This window comes from Oryctolagus cuniculus, chromosome 6 (genome assembly GCF_964237555.1).
Source record: "Oryctolagus cuniculus chromosome 6, mOryCun1.1, whole genome shotgun sequence".
Lineage (NCBI taxonomy): Eukaryota > Metazoa > Chordata > Mammalia > Lagomorpha > Leporidae > Oryctolagus > Oryctolagus cuniculus.
In genome coordinates, this window is record NC_091437.1 from 31193489 (window position 1) to 31208206 (window position 14718).

Below are 14718 nucleotides of genomic sequence, written 5' to 3' on the forward strand. Positions count from 1 at the left end.
GAAATGAGATAACCAAAGGAAACCTTTTGCCATGGTGTTTAGTGGATAGGCACTTGTTAGTAGCACTCAGCTATTTTTATTATTGCTGTATGGCACTTGTGTGATTTACCCAAGTACATCCATGAGTATACTCCAGAAAGTTTCTGAAAAATGGAATGAAAAGATGAATTAATTTTGGTTAAAAAAATTTTGAAACCCACCCCTAGTTTTTTCATAACATGCATCTGCAATACACTGTGTGAAGACCCTCCATATGCACGGATTTCAGAATTTTTCACGCATCAAAACATCTATCTTTGATTATGTTTTCTATACATTTTTAAAGTCCCTTTGTAGGTATTACAGAATCTTAAGGCAGACAGGGCTGCAGCAATCCCATAATTCAATCAGGAGATTGAAAAGCCACCAGTAATTTGAACAAAAGCCAATTTAACACAGAGAATTGTTCATGAGGTAGGAAGTGGTCAACTATGTTAAAGATAAAGACTTGCGGGGAGCAACGGCAGAAAGCAGTTATAACCTTTAGCTGTAGGAATAGCAAGAAGAGGCTGGAATTATTAAAATTCAGAAGCTTCTAGGAGGATCTGGAAAGCTGAGACTCAGACTTCTAAGGACATAGAACTGCTCAGTTCTCCCTGAGCTCAGAGCAGGGTCTCCGTGGGGCTGGCTATGCAATTCCAGCAGAAGCGTGGGCCAGCTAGTGCTTGGCCTCACCGTCCTGATGGGGGTGCGATGAAACTGGCTGGACATGTGTTGGAAAAACTGCATGTTGGATTCCGTGGCAGCTCTCGGTAGGTCTGCCACAGTCAAGGTAAAGAAGCAGTTGCTGGGGCAACAGACACCAGGGAAAGAGGAAGCTATCAAGCATCTTGGCCTGACGTTTAAGCCAACTCCATGCCTTTAAAACACATCCTCCCTTCCTATTTAAGTCAACTGGAATTTCTATTTCTTGAGGGGAAAAGTCTTATCTTGATACAAATTTTGTGAATCAGAGAAACACGTCAAGCTCTTGCCCAAATGCTGTGTACTTTTTACTACAACGCCAGTCTCCACATAACCACATATTTTGCAAATCCACACAAAATGTTGCAATTAATTCAGGGAGAATGGGTTTAAGTTTTGCTGACAGAGATTAGATAGGAGCCCAGATTCATTTCAAAGAAAAATCTCTAATTTCAGCTCTCCAGAATCCAGTGAGCTAATAGAACATGTTGGTTTTGTATGCCATGTGTGGTAGTGTGGTTCATTTTAACAAACGCTTCAAGGAATCCAACAGTCTAATTGTCATGATTGAGTCTCTCTTGTGCCCAAAGTGCCTGAAGGAATATGGTGTGTATGTTGCAGTAGTCCAAGTCATGAATGTTCACCTGGAAATCCTTTTGAATAGAAAAATGATGATGTCTCCTCATCCCATTAAAAATGATTGTGTTGGATCCCTTCCAAGGCCGGGTTTTCCATTGTTGTTAAAGGACTGGGTGGGAAGAGAAACCATCAAACAATATGACTGGGAACAGATCAGCAAATTAGCAGGATGGGGGAGAAGTTGAACTTATATTTTTCTTTGTTATCCTAGTGCTTTTCTGATAAAAATGTGCCTAAGTTTCGGGGTAGGCATGAAGACAGGACAGGGGAGAGACAGGGAAAAGGAGGTTTAAATTCTACCGAAATCAGTTGGTACAACACCATCATTTGCTTGAATGGATTTTTTACCCTTCATCTATCATTTTGTGTGTGTTTTAATTTTGTCGCTACAGCTACACGCACCACCTGTCAGTTCAGAATATCTGATAAGCACTTCCGCTCTTGTGTCAGGAGGTGCCAAGTTTATCACCACATTATTTGTGTGCTGCTGATTCATACCACATGTACAGGCTATTCTGAGGTTTAATCTTGCCTGGATAGATCCTTTTAGAATACATCGCAATTCATTTGTAAAGACCAAAGTGTTTGCCGTTAATTCTTTTTCCTTCAGTGCGCTATTGCAATTCACTGCATGACAAGCATTTTTTTAAGCATTTAGAGAAAAACGCAATGATGACAGAAACAAGCCTTTAATTGGATCTTGATGGAAGCCTCTTGGCATATTACAAGTCTAAGTTGCATAAGACCAAAAACTGTGCAAATTGTACAAGTCTGGAGGCAAAGCATCTGTGGTGTTTGTGCAAGTCTGTTCTCGAACCCTGTGATGCATGGACTCCTCTAAGGATTTCCCAGGTGCTCTTTCGTTTTTACCATCACAAAATCCTCCATTCTAGGTGTCCATTCAGTGTGTTGCACTAAGTTTTGTCTTAGAACCGGGTTGCTCACAGCTTTGTGTTAACAAAACCAGACTCATGGCTGTCTTGCACAGTGGGATGGAGCCAGAACTTCAAAGTGATGGGCTGGCTCTGCTGATTTAGAATCTAGTAACTGACCAGGCAAAGGACTCAAAACATAGAGGCTATGTATGTATGTATGTTGTATGTTGCCCACATACAACACGGCAGGCACTGTTCCAGGTATTTCACATGTGTTAGCTCATTCAATCCATTCTAAAGCTGCTATAGCCACTGTCAGGTGATGAAGCGGAGGGTCAGAGAAGGAAGGAAGCTGCACGGTTATTCATAAGAGCCAGAGACTCTTAAAGCATCTGAGCTTACTCTCTAACTGCTGGGTTTTACTCTTGCCCTAGAACCTCTTTAAAACACTGGATTGCAGGGGCTGGCACCTGGCTCACTTGGTTAATCCTCTGCCTAGGCGCCGGCATCCAATATGGGCATCGGATTCTAGTCCTGGTCACTCCTCTTCCAGTCCAGCTCTCTGCTGTGGCCAGGGAGGGCAGTGGAGGATGGCCCAAGTGCTTGGGCCCTGCACCCACATGGGAGACCAGGAGGAAGCACCTGGCTCCTGGCTTTGGATCGGCATAGCTCTGGCCATAGTGGCCATTTGGGAAGTGAACCAACGGAAGGAAGACCTTTCTGTCTCTCTCACTGTCTATAATTCTACCTGTCAATAAATAAATAAATAAATAAAACACTGGATTGCCACGTGGGGACTCCTATTCCTTAGGGCTTACAAGTTTCCCCAGTGCTGCTGGGCAGATTAGTGAATGTTATCATAGCCCAGTTGTTCTCTATTTTGTAGACCTTATCATTCATAGAGAGAAGAGAGAGAGAGCGAATGAGCAGGCGCGCCAAAATGCATCCTATGACCTTTTTACAGTGTACTTCCACCATACTCTGTTCATTGAAAGCAAGCTGTAGTTTAACCTACACACAAGAGGAAGTGAGTTCAACTCCCCCCTCTGGAGAGACATATATTAAAGAATAAGTGTATATATTTTAAAATCGCCATACCTTCTAACTTTATTTTTTTAAAGTATTTATTTGCTTGAGAGGCAGAGACATGGAGAGATCTTCCATCTGCTTGTTCACTCCTCAAATGACTGTAAAAGCCAGGACAGGGCCAGGCTGAAGACAAGAACCCATTATGGAACTCTCAGATGTGGGTGTCTTCCTTACTCCCTCAGCTTTGTTAGAGTTAATGCGAGTCTTTGAAAAATCAGCATCCTCATCATTAGTATTCTAGAAGGGCCCTCAGTATCATCACAGAACTTCATGGTCTAACTTGACCTTAACTTTCATCTAGAGAAGCATCACTGGATTTTTATTTTTGCTGTCTGCCGACCTGGAGATGGCAAATGAAGCACTCGAATTACATCTCATTTTCTCCTTCAGTTTTTCTTCTTCAGTTGCTACTGATTCTCTGGCAACTGGATTTACCTATGGTTTCTCTCTGTTCAGCAAATAGCATACCTAGAGAATTCCTAACGATATATTAAACATGTTCAACACCTGGGGGCTAGCAATGTGGTGTAGTGAGTAAAGCTGCTGTCTGTGACCCCAGCATCCCATTTGGTTCATGTCCCAGTTGCTCCACTTCCAATCCAGCTCCCGCTTAATGGCCTGGGAAAAGCAGCAGAAGATAGCTCAAGTATTTGGGCCTCTAAAACCCATGGTGGAGACCTGAATGAAGCTCCTGGCTCCTGGCTTTGGACTAGCCCAGTGCTGCCCATTGTAGCCATCTGGGGAGTGAACTAGAGGATGGAAGATTCTCTCTCTCTCTCTTCTCTCTTCTCTCTTCTCTCTTCTCTCTTCTCTCTCTCTCCCTCTCCTCCTCCCCCTCCCTCTCCCTCTTCCTTCCCCTCTCCCTCTCTCTCTGTAACTCCAACTTGCAAATAAATAAATAAAGCTTAAAAAAAGTTCAACATCCTGATCAAACATGCATTTCCCATTGTCATTACACTAGATAAAGTTTGAAGTCCCTTTGACCTCAGTTTGCAGAATTCTGTTAAAGGATTTTTTTTAAATGACATGATATTAACTTCAATGCAATTTAAGCTCAGATCATTTTTCACTAGAAATGATTTTACTTTAAGGAAACTGCTCAAGTATAAATCTTTGAATTACTGCTTACCATTGAACTATCTGCTAGAATCTTTCAAACCACCTTCATGTAGTTTCTGGATCATTTTCAGTGGCCATATTTTTAGGTATCAGGAATGTGGCAGAAAGAGCTAGAATTTACAGTTGCATGAACCCCGATTCAAACTTTAACAATGCAGCTAAGCTATAGGCAAATATGTTTATCTCTGAATCTCTGTCTCCAGAATGGAAAAATGGGAATAGCAATAGCCACATGACAAGATTTGGGGGATTAGATGTGATAACGATATAAAGTGCCCAGTGCTGCTTGTCACATAGTAGACACTCAATAAACACTAATCCTGGTCATGCAACTTGTGTTTACCTTCTACTACATGCCAGGAAATGAGCTTGGCTCTAGTCACTCATGCCTTCCTTTTCATTCTCATCCCTGCTTATAGAATGGAAGCAAAATATCCCTAATCTGATATTCAAGATCCTTGTTAAACTGTGTTAATGTCCATAATAATAGTATATAGCAAATACATTAATGATTAGCAGGATGATGGTTAAAATTTGAAGGATTTTGATTTGTTAACTTAAGTAAGGCTCCATATTTACCATGGCTCTCATTGCATAAAATAACAAACTGTAAGGAAGAAAATCCTAGTAACGGCCACACCTGGCTGCCACTTTCAGAAGGCAAGAAGAGCTATCACAACCCATGAATTCTCAGGTCAGAGATACGCCCATGATTGAGCTAGGAAAACAAGACGATTAAAACCCTGCCATTACAGTATGGTTGTCATGAACAAATTTCTTATAGTTTACACTATTACCAAGTTTGCCTTCTTTCATTATTCATGATTCAAACAAATTAAATAAAAATAGCTTTAAAAATGTGTGCTTATCTTTTTGGTTTCTTAGTTCTTTAAACTTTCTGAAATTTTTTGTGCTCCGTATGTGGAAATATTGTGCTTCTATGTGTTGAAGACAGATGGCTGCTTCAACATTGTGTTCCTCTTCCTTGGGTCTAAGAGCAAATACATTGAGGTCATCATATCTGCCAATAAAAGAAACTAAGTACTGTTCTGAAATTTCTTGGGTGTAGCTTTGCCTCTTCAGACTCCACAGTTGTGGTATTGTATTTGGAATGACCAACAAAGGTTTTCAATTCATCAGGGATACAAAAAATATTTCAGCATTTATGAAATTGTCTGTTTACATCACAAATTTATCTATTTTAGGGAAAAAAAATCTATCTGTCTGCCTGTCTGCCATTAATTATTTTGGGGGTTGTGAATGATCCATGTCCATCTCACTCCGCAAAAATTGGAAGATAGTCTGAAGTTCAGTCATTAACTGGAAAAAAAGAAAAAAAAAACAACAACAAAACAGAGGCATGAAGCCAAGGACATGGAGGTTGAATCTTTATTAATCTAGGATGTATTCGTTACAATCCATTTGACTTGAGTGCTCATTCATTGACCCTTCTGGAATTATTATGACTCTCAAGTCATTAATGAAATTTTAGTTCATGACACTGATACAGTAGTTTTATTAATAAAAATTATGGATGAATAACATTCAAGAACAAGTTGGATAGGTCAGCTGGAGAAGGAATATTAACTCATTGAACTAATAGTACAAGCCTTAAATTCGTTTCAGTTCAGAGAAGTGCAGCAACAATACTTGGCCATTTGTTTATTCATCAAGATCAAAGGGTTCTTCTTAATCTGAACCATAGCTTACTGGTACTTCCTGTGTACTCTATCTAGTACACTTAAAATTTTTGCATGTATCCTCACAGAGGTGGTGCTACCCATAAACTTTTATTAACTGTGACTTAGTGCCCTCAGTAATAGCAGGCTTTGGACTAGCCAGTGATAGTGGTGGGAAGGGAGCCTCTTTTAGTTTAAGATTTTTCCTTTGAATAACGAGAATGGCACACATCCTCATTTAATTTTTTTTACTAATTATTAACCTTAAAAGATTTGTTTATTTATTTGAAAGTCAGAGTTACACATAGAAGGACAGCCAGAGAGAGAGAGAGAGAGAGAGAGAGAGAGGTCAGTCTTCCCTTTGCTGGTTCACTCCCCAATCGGCTGCAACAGCAGCCAAGAGCCTGGAGCTTCTTCCAGGTCTCCCACGTGGGTGCAGGGGCCCAAGGACTTGGGCCATCTTCCACTGCTTTTTCAGGCCACAGCAGAGAGCTGGATGGGGAGTGCAGCAGTCGGGACAGGAGCCGGCGCCCATATGGGATGCCAGAACTGCAGGCGGTGGCTTTACCTGCTATGCCACAGCACCAGCCCCAATCTTAAATAATTTATCAAAAAGCGTGGCAGCAGGCATTTAGCCTGGTGTTAAAGGTGTCCGTGGCCCACATCAGAGTGTCTGGGTTGGAATCAGGGCTGCAGATTCTGACTGTGTTTCCCACCAGTGCTGACTCTGGGAGGCAGTGGGGGTGATTGAAATAATTAGTCCCTGCACTCGCATGGGAGACCAGGACTATATTCTTGGCTACTGGCTTCCTGGCTACTGCTCCAGCTCAGGGTGTGAAGAGTGAACCAGCGGAAGAGCTCTCCCTCGGCCTGTCTTTTCACCTCCCCCAGCAAGTGTGGTAAAAACCTTATGAATGAAACCTTATATGTTATGCTCCTTCATGAAAATTCTGAACTCTATTCATTGCTGTAACCATACCAATGTTTTTCTTCTTCTTCTCATTCTTGTATATTCTGGGGCTTTATACACAAAATTGCAATTTTTATTAGTATTTTACATCTTTGTTTTCAAAAATTATTACATTTTTATCATTTTAAACTAATGTAAAAATTAAATAATTCTATATTGAAATGGCATTAGTTTTCTTTATGAACCTTTTGTTGAATAACTTATTCATAAGTTCTTTGTTTTGATACATCTTTTTTGGTCCTAAGGATTTTTGACTTCAGAAGCCCGTGGTGTTTCCTTTACTATGATTTTATGTTAAATTTTATTTTTTTTTTTTACTTATTATCTGAATTTCACTGTACAGCAGACTTTTAGGGCCATGTTGATTTTTCCATCTTTAAAGGTAATCCTTTCTCCCTGTAGATCCCAACGCTCTTTGCCTCACTGGAAGAAATTATCTTTACTTTTGAAATTCAAATATTTAACCAGGATATATCTAAGCACTGATCTCATTTTAATAGTTTTGCTTGCTACTTATGAACACTTTTTGATCTGTAAACCCAAATTGTCAGCTCAAGAAAGTATTTTTCTACTGGGTCTAACTTTTGATTTTATGTGCTTCTGTCTCATTGTCATTAGTCTTTGAGACCTGAGAGAGGATGTAATTCTTCCCTTCACAGAAAAAATTCAGTTTTCTATAGTAATAATTCTACTTTTTATTGATGATAATACAGTTTAAAAGTTAGTCACAATAGTATTCATTTCTTTGTATTTTTTCATGTCTACTTATTTTTCAGTGTAAGACCATCATCTTGTCTTTGTCTCAAAGGCTGTTTTACTGAATTTTATTGCAAGCACAAAGCACATGCCATTTGTAATTCATTTTTGTGTCAATGTGGTATTTTTTTTTCTTCAGGTGGATGCACTTTTTCTTCCTCTGGATACAGTGTTTATATCTTACAGAATGGTCTTACAGACTGAGTGTTTATTTGTCCTAGAATGTGAACTGGTTAAATGGGTTGTATTTACTCTAAAACAAATAACCAGAATCTGTGTGGACCCTCATGATGTACCTATATCATGCTAGGATCTTCTCTGCAATGTTCACATGGGAGGGCTAGCTGGTAGAAGTTTCCACAATTGGTTCAGCTGGCTGGGAATGGGAGAAGACGTGGGGCAGGTTCAGAGGAACCACTTTATCTCTGGACCATTTCTTCCCTTGTATATGGAACAGAAGTGGAACCAGCACTCCCCATGCTCCATGCCTGTGTCTGCTTTCCTCACACTACCCAGGGTCTTGGAAGGGCTCTGCCACATTAGGAAATGCCAGTTGCCCTGGGCTTTTCCTTTGATAGGGATGCACTGATCCTTTCCCACCTCCAGAGAACTGCTTGGGAAGCTTTTATCCACAGTAGCGAAGAGATTCCTGGTGGCAAGTTCTCTATTCAATCCATTCTCCTCTTCCTCCATTTAGGGAATGTGTGTAGGTTCTGCCTATTGAACTAATAAATAATTTCTAAATTTAACTGTCATGCAATTGCCTTCCTACAATTTTAGGCAGAAAGTTCCCTCCAACCAAACTAAAAAAAAAAAAAAAAAAAAAGCCAGGAAATTTCTAGAAATACAGTTTTTCTAAAATGACACTTTGGATAATCAGCCCAACAACATAAATGTTGACATTGCTGAGGGAAATCCCATGTTTTCAATCCACAGCAGGAAATTTCAGATGGAATGTCATTTATGACATCATTGTTGCAGGTCAGTTGGGTGGCCATGTAAATGTTGAAAAATAAATGATCTACACCCAGGTAGAAATTTTGAGTGATACTCAGACCATGGCTTAGAAATGCTTAGAGGAGTGATACAGTTTAGATTCTAATCATTGTCTAAGAAATGTTATTTTAGTTAGGTCATACATATGATGTACTCCTGAAATCATGCTGGAATTGTGTACCTGAGACTTTTCATCAAACCTGTAGGTTCCATACCTTTCCCCTGAACACCTGCCATCCCAGGCCAAGAAGCTCCTCAACATGACTATAATATGAATTGCTTTTTAAAAATCTATTCTACTTATTTTGGAGGGATGATGAGAGGGAAGCAGGGAGGAGGAGGAGAGAGGGAGAGAGGGAGGAAGGGGTCAAAACTTCTGCACATTTGCAACTGGGAGAAATATCAAAAATGCTCTTTGCAATATTCTTCTTAATAACAAAAATTGAAAATGACTGTTAGTAATGGAACATGAATTAATAAGTTGTGATATATTGATGAAGATGGAATGTTGAAACAGGCAAAATTTTCCCATGTCAACATGGAAAGATCTTTAAAAGACAATGTTGAATGAGAAATAGCAAAAAAAAAAAAAATGCTGATACCATCCACTTAAATTAAAAATGGTGTATATGGCAAAGCTATACAATATTCATGAATATGTTTAGAGATGCCTACTCACAGTAAAATTTTATGAACATGGATTTCATGTTCTCTGTTTAGGGTAAGATTTCATACTCTGGAATTAGAAGTGAACTCTGAGGAGGGGAAGAGAGGAGATATCAATAAAGAGAAAAGATCTTGAAGTAAATATTACAAAATGTTCATTTGAACTGATGGGTACATCAGTGTTTGTATTTCCTTTGTAAATGTTAGTTTGATTTTTTTTTTCATTAAAATTATCCTGGATATTTACTTGTAAGTCATTGCTCTCCTATCACTAAATCCTCTGGGGGCTTGGAAGTTCCAGAGCACCAGAAGGCCATGGAGGGGCTGGCTCTCTCATCCTTTTTGTACTTGGAAAGCTGTTCTGCAGACTCTTGATTTGATCTGGACATTCCACTCAGCTGCACATGTTAATTATTTTGAAATACAGTATCAATCCAGTTTGGGGGAAGGGGGAAATACTTAAAATGGTGATTCATCTCCAATTACATATTAGTTTTAAAATATATTGTAGGATAAATGTTGAATACTATCTAAATACAAAAGAACCCAAATGAGGCATTTCTATACTCAGACTTGTTCCTATTTGTTTCATCTGCAGCATTAGCTGGTATTCTTAGGAAAATATAATTCTCAAAAAGTAGATGGTTATCTCTTTAAAAAAAAAACACACATTAGAAATAGACACTTGTTTCTCTGAGTTTGCCTATCCAATAACCCCCTTTTTCACAGGTAATTCAAGAGCCCTGGTGTTATGAAATATAGAATCTAAAGAAAAAATTGGATTTCTTTGAACTTCACTGGAATTATTTGAAGGGCTGTAAGGGAAATTCTGCCTTGTCTAGGGGCTGGAGTGAGGGTTGTGAGTGAAGAGGGTGGATCAGGAAGAAAGACGGCTCAGTTCTGCATGAAGTGCTCCAGTGACTGGAGGAAACAGCTTATCAACTCCTTTCACAACCTAGAGAAGACACAATTTGTGGAATCAATGGATGCCTACCAATACCTATATCCCTGGGAAAGTTAGAAGGGTCCCATATCTACCATCCAGGGCATCATCCCAGAGGAAGGCATCACGTTGACTTAGATGTGATCATCATATACAAGAGAGAGCTTACTTTTCATTTGTCTAATAGGGGAAAAATGCTGATTTACTTTTGTTATCTAGATAGTTTAATACAACCCTTATGAAAAAATTTCAAATCTTTCTCAACCCACTTGCAAAGACCAGCAGAAAGAGTAGAAAGACATAAAATATAATGAATTTGGCAGGGATGTGTGCAATCACCTCACTGCTGGAATACTTTGGGATGTTCAAACAGCTAACACTAAGCCAGGAAGGAGGAGACACTTTTCTGATTACTGCTCTGTAGGGAATGCTGAAAGCAAGCACATAGGAAATGCTTGTACACATGCAAAACAGCCCAAGGAGAGCTGAACTAAGACTCCCTTTCATCCTGCAAGTTATTTCTGGGCTAGAATGTTTAAATAAGAACAACATGGATAGTTTCTCAGGATTTTGGTGCTGGAACAGAGAATCTTTTAGCTGAGGCAGGGTGGAACTGTGGAGGCCATCACATTCCAAGGAAGAGGTCCTCAACCAGGGAGGTTTGGCTCCGAAAGCAGTGGCTGGGCTGCTGGGTGGGAAGACTTGTGCCTTTTAACGGAGGAAATCTGTTTATAGGTCTTTGGAAATTTTGAACCCTTGCAGTCTGGTCTGGCTAGGGAATTGCATTGTATTGTAAACAAGCCAGACTGGACTTGAGTATTTTTCTTCTAAGCAATTCAAATAGACCCTAAGATATTTATTGAGATTCTGGGGCTACATAAAGAACAGCACAATTCCCCCTCTGGGTTTAAACCTTACTGGGAAATGTGTCCCTGGAAATGAGGTAGTTCAAGAGTAAAAGGCCAGGTTTACTGATAAAGTTGAGTTGGGACACAGCTGGGATCTACAAAGATCAATACTTTCTTCTCTATGAAGGAAACACAGCGACCCAGTCAGGGTTGAACCACCTACCTCCTTCCCCCAACTCTCTCATCTGCTCAGGAAGAAGGGGGTTGAGGTGGAAGGGAGCAGGGAATCTTTTTCTGACACAGCCCCTGTCTGAGGGAATGTTTCCCTCTATAGAAATGGTATTCCATGATCGACAACGTGATAGATCTGCTCATTGTAAATGACATCCTTGGGCTGAGGTTGGTTAACCTAGACAGAAATGCACACTTCCGAATTGCCAGGAGCACTCTAATGTCACCCCTGGGAGGGTATCCATCAGTAGTTGTTAAAATCATGAGGCCAGGCCTTCATCTTCATTTCAAAAGCAAAGTTAAGGGCCTTGTCAGACCAGCTGCTCTGGCTTCAAGTTTGCTGACTGCAGAGCTGGGACCGGTAGCTAGGGCTCCTTCTCAATGGGCAAGGCCTCCTTTTCAGGCAACAGAATATTATAAGTTAACATTCGGGTGGTTGAGGAATGCCTATCGCACAACAACCACTGTGCCAAGCACATACATTGTACTATTAATCATTACACAAAACATTGGGTAATATTTTTATTCCCACTTAAGTGATATAAAAATTGGCCACTCAATAAGTTGATGGTAGAGTAAAACTCAAACCCAAAAATTGGTGTCCAAAGCTCAACTTTATTCATAAATTTAGTGCTATGAAAGGGCATGAAAGGAAGTCCTAGGAATAGGTATTGTGATGTGACTGATCTTACCCAAAGATTTTTCCTGGTGCTGGCATGCAGAATACTTTCCAGGAGAATGGCAGACTAGGTTCTGACTCTTATAATACAAAGAGTTGCATGAAATAAGTGCTCAGTAATTTGCATAATATAGTATCTGATATCTCACACAATTCATGGTGAATATCAGGTATTGGTTGGTTCAGTTAAAAAATTGTAGTTTCATTCACTGAGATGATTTTCAGTTAAAAACTAATTAATTGAGGAAGGCTGAAGGCCACAATATAGCATTTTTTAATTACATGAAGAAGTCTTTGTGATTAAAGGCTATGCAAAGTGTTTTTATCTCCCCATGATCAACAACTAGTCCTACTGCATTCTGATTACTTGCAGGAATGCTATGATCCCTAAAATATTAGAGGCGGTAAATAAATGGAAAGTTCTCATTAAGTGAGATTAGTGCTGCTTTAATAGTGAAGTCTTCTAATTTTATTTCTTTATTTTTTGCCTGCGCAGACAATGAAGTGGGCAATGCAGTTAATGGAATTCATGGAGATACGCTGATCTTCACCTTCTGCCCACCCATAAATGCAAAGGAGGCTTTGGGAGAAGTAAATAGCATGACTTGCAAATAAAAAAATCAAAGCTGGCCAGGACATGGGATCTCAAATCACTGTTTCTTGCTGCCTGATTTTCCCAGAGATCTTTGGGGAAAATTAATTAACATAGAGCAAGAAAAGCAGTCTGGAAAACAAGTAGTCTTTTTTTAAAAATATTTTTGCATGTACTTTCTTTTTTTTTTGCCTTTTAAAATTTTATTTAATTAACATAAATTTCCAAAGTACAGTTTATGGATTACAATAGCTTCCTCCCCCCCATAACTTCCCTCCCACCTACAACGCTCCCCTCTCCCACTCCCTCTCACCTTCCCTTCACATCAAGATTAATTTTCAATTATCTTTATATACAGAAGATCAGTTTAGCATATATTAAGTAAAGATTTCCACAGTTTGCACCCACACAGAAACACAAAGTGTAAAATACTATTTGAGTATTAGTTATAGCATTAATTAAACACCTAAGAGTAATTGTGTATTAATTACAGAGTTCAACCAATAGTTTTAAGTAGAACATAAAAAATACTAAAAGGGTAAAGTATTAAGTTCTTTGTTTTTCTTTTTTTTGTTTGCTATATAGTTTTTTTTTTTTTATTTTTTTTATTTTTTTGACAGGCAGAGTGGACAGTGAGAGAGAGAGACAGAGAGAAAGGTCTTCCTTTGCCGTTGGTTCACCCTCCAATGGCCGCCGCGGCCGGCGCGCTGCGGCCGGTGCACCACGCCGATCCGATGGCAGGAGCCAGGAGCCAGGTGCTTTTCCTGGTCTCCCATGGGGTGCAGGGCCCAAGCACCTGGGCCATCCTCCACTGCACCCCCTGGCCACAGCAGAGGGCTGGCCTGGAAGAGGGGCAACCGGGACAGAATCCGGCGCCCCGACCGGGACTAGAACCCGGTGTGCCGGCGCCGCTAGGCGGAGGATTAGCCTAGTGAGCCGCGGCGCCGGCCCACTATATAGTTTTTTTTATTTAATAAATGTGAATTTACAAAGCTCAACTTTTGTATTGTTGTGGCTCCCCCCCCCCCGAACCTCCCTCCCTCCCGTGGCCCTCCGCTTTCCCACTCCCTCTCCCATCCCGCCCTTCATCAAGTTTCATTTTCAATTACCTTCATATACTGAGGACCAACTTAGTATATACTAAGCAGGGATTTCAACAGGCTGCACTCACACAACCGCACAAGGTATAGGGTGTTGTTCGACTAGTAGTGTTGTTTTTAAATTTCATAGTAAAACACATTAAGGACAGAGATCCTACGTGGGGAGCATGTACCCAGTGACTCCCATTGTTGATTTAACAATTGGCACTCTTATTTATGACGTCAGCAATCACCCGAGACTCTTGCTATGAGCTGTCTAGGCTATGGAAGCCCCTTGAGTTCACCGACTCTGAACTTGTTTAGTCAAGGCCGTATCACAGTGGAGGTTCCTTCCTCCCTTCAGAGAAAGGCGCCTCTCCCCTTGATGGCCTGTTCCTTCTGCTGGGGTCTTGTTCACCAGGATCTTTCATTTAAATTGCTTTTTGCCACCGTGTCATGGCTTTCCATGCCTGTGAGACTCTAATGGACCTTTTAGCCAGATCCGAATGTCCCAAGGGTTGATTCTGAGGCAGGAGTGCTGTTTTGGGCGTTTGCAATTCTATGAGTCTGCTGTGTGTCCTGCTTCCCCCGCAGGATCATTCTCTCCCTTTTAATTCTGTCCTTCATTATTTGCTTACACTGGTCTTATTTGTGAAATCTCTTCGACACTTACCCTATCTTTTTGCTCAGTTGTGTATTTATGCTTATCACTTTACCAAATGCACTGGCATTGGTACCTGCCTTCTTGGTAAGATTGAGCTGAAATCCCCTGGCACATTTCTAGTTCCACCATTGGAGGTAAGTCTGAGTGAGCATGTGCCGACCTATATATCT

At 40.4% G+C, this 14718-nt stretch overlaps 1 long non-coding RNA gene across 1 annotated transcript in view; it reads right to left on the bottom strand.

Annotated features, from left to right (window-relative positions):
• The window catches only part of LOC103347907 (uncharacterized), a 51789-nt gene extending 37447 nt beyond the window's left edge, over window positions 1-14342 (bottom strand). The window contains exon 1 of the long non-coding RNA XR_011389785.1: window positions 13915-14342. This is a non-coding gene — a long non-coding RNA (uncharacterized lncRNA). The remainder of the gene's footprint in view (window positions 1-13914) is intronic.
• Window positions 14343-14718: the final 376 nt, after the last annotated feature.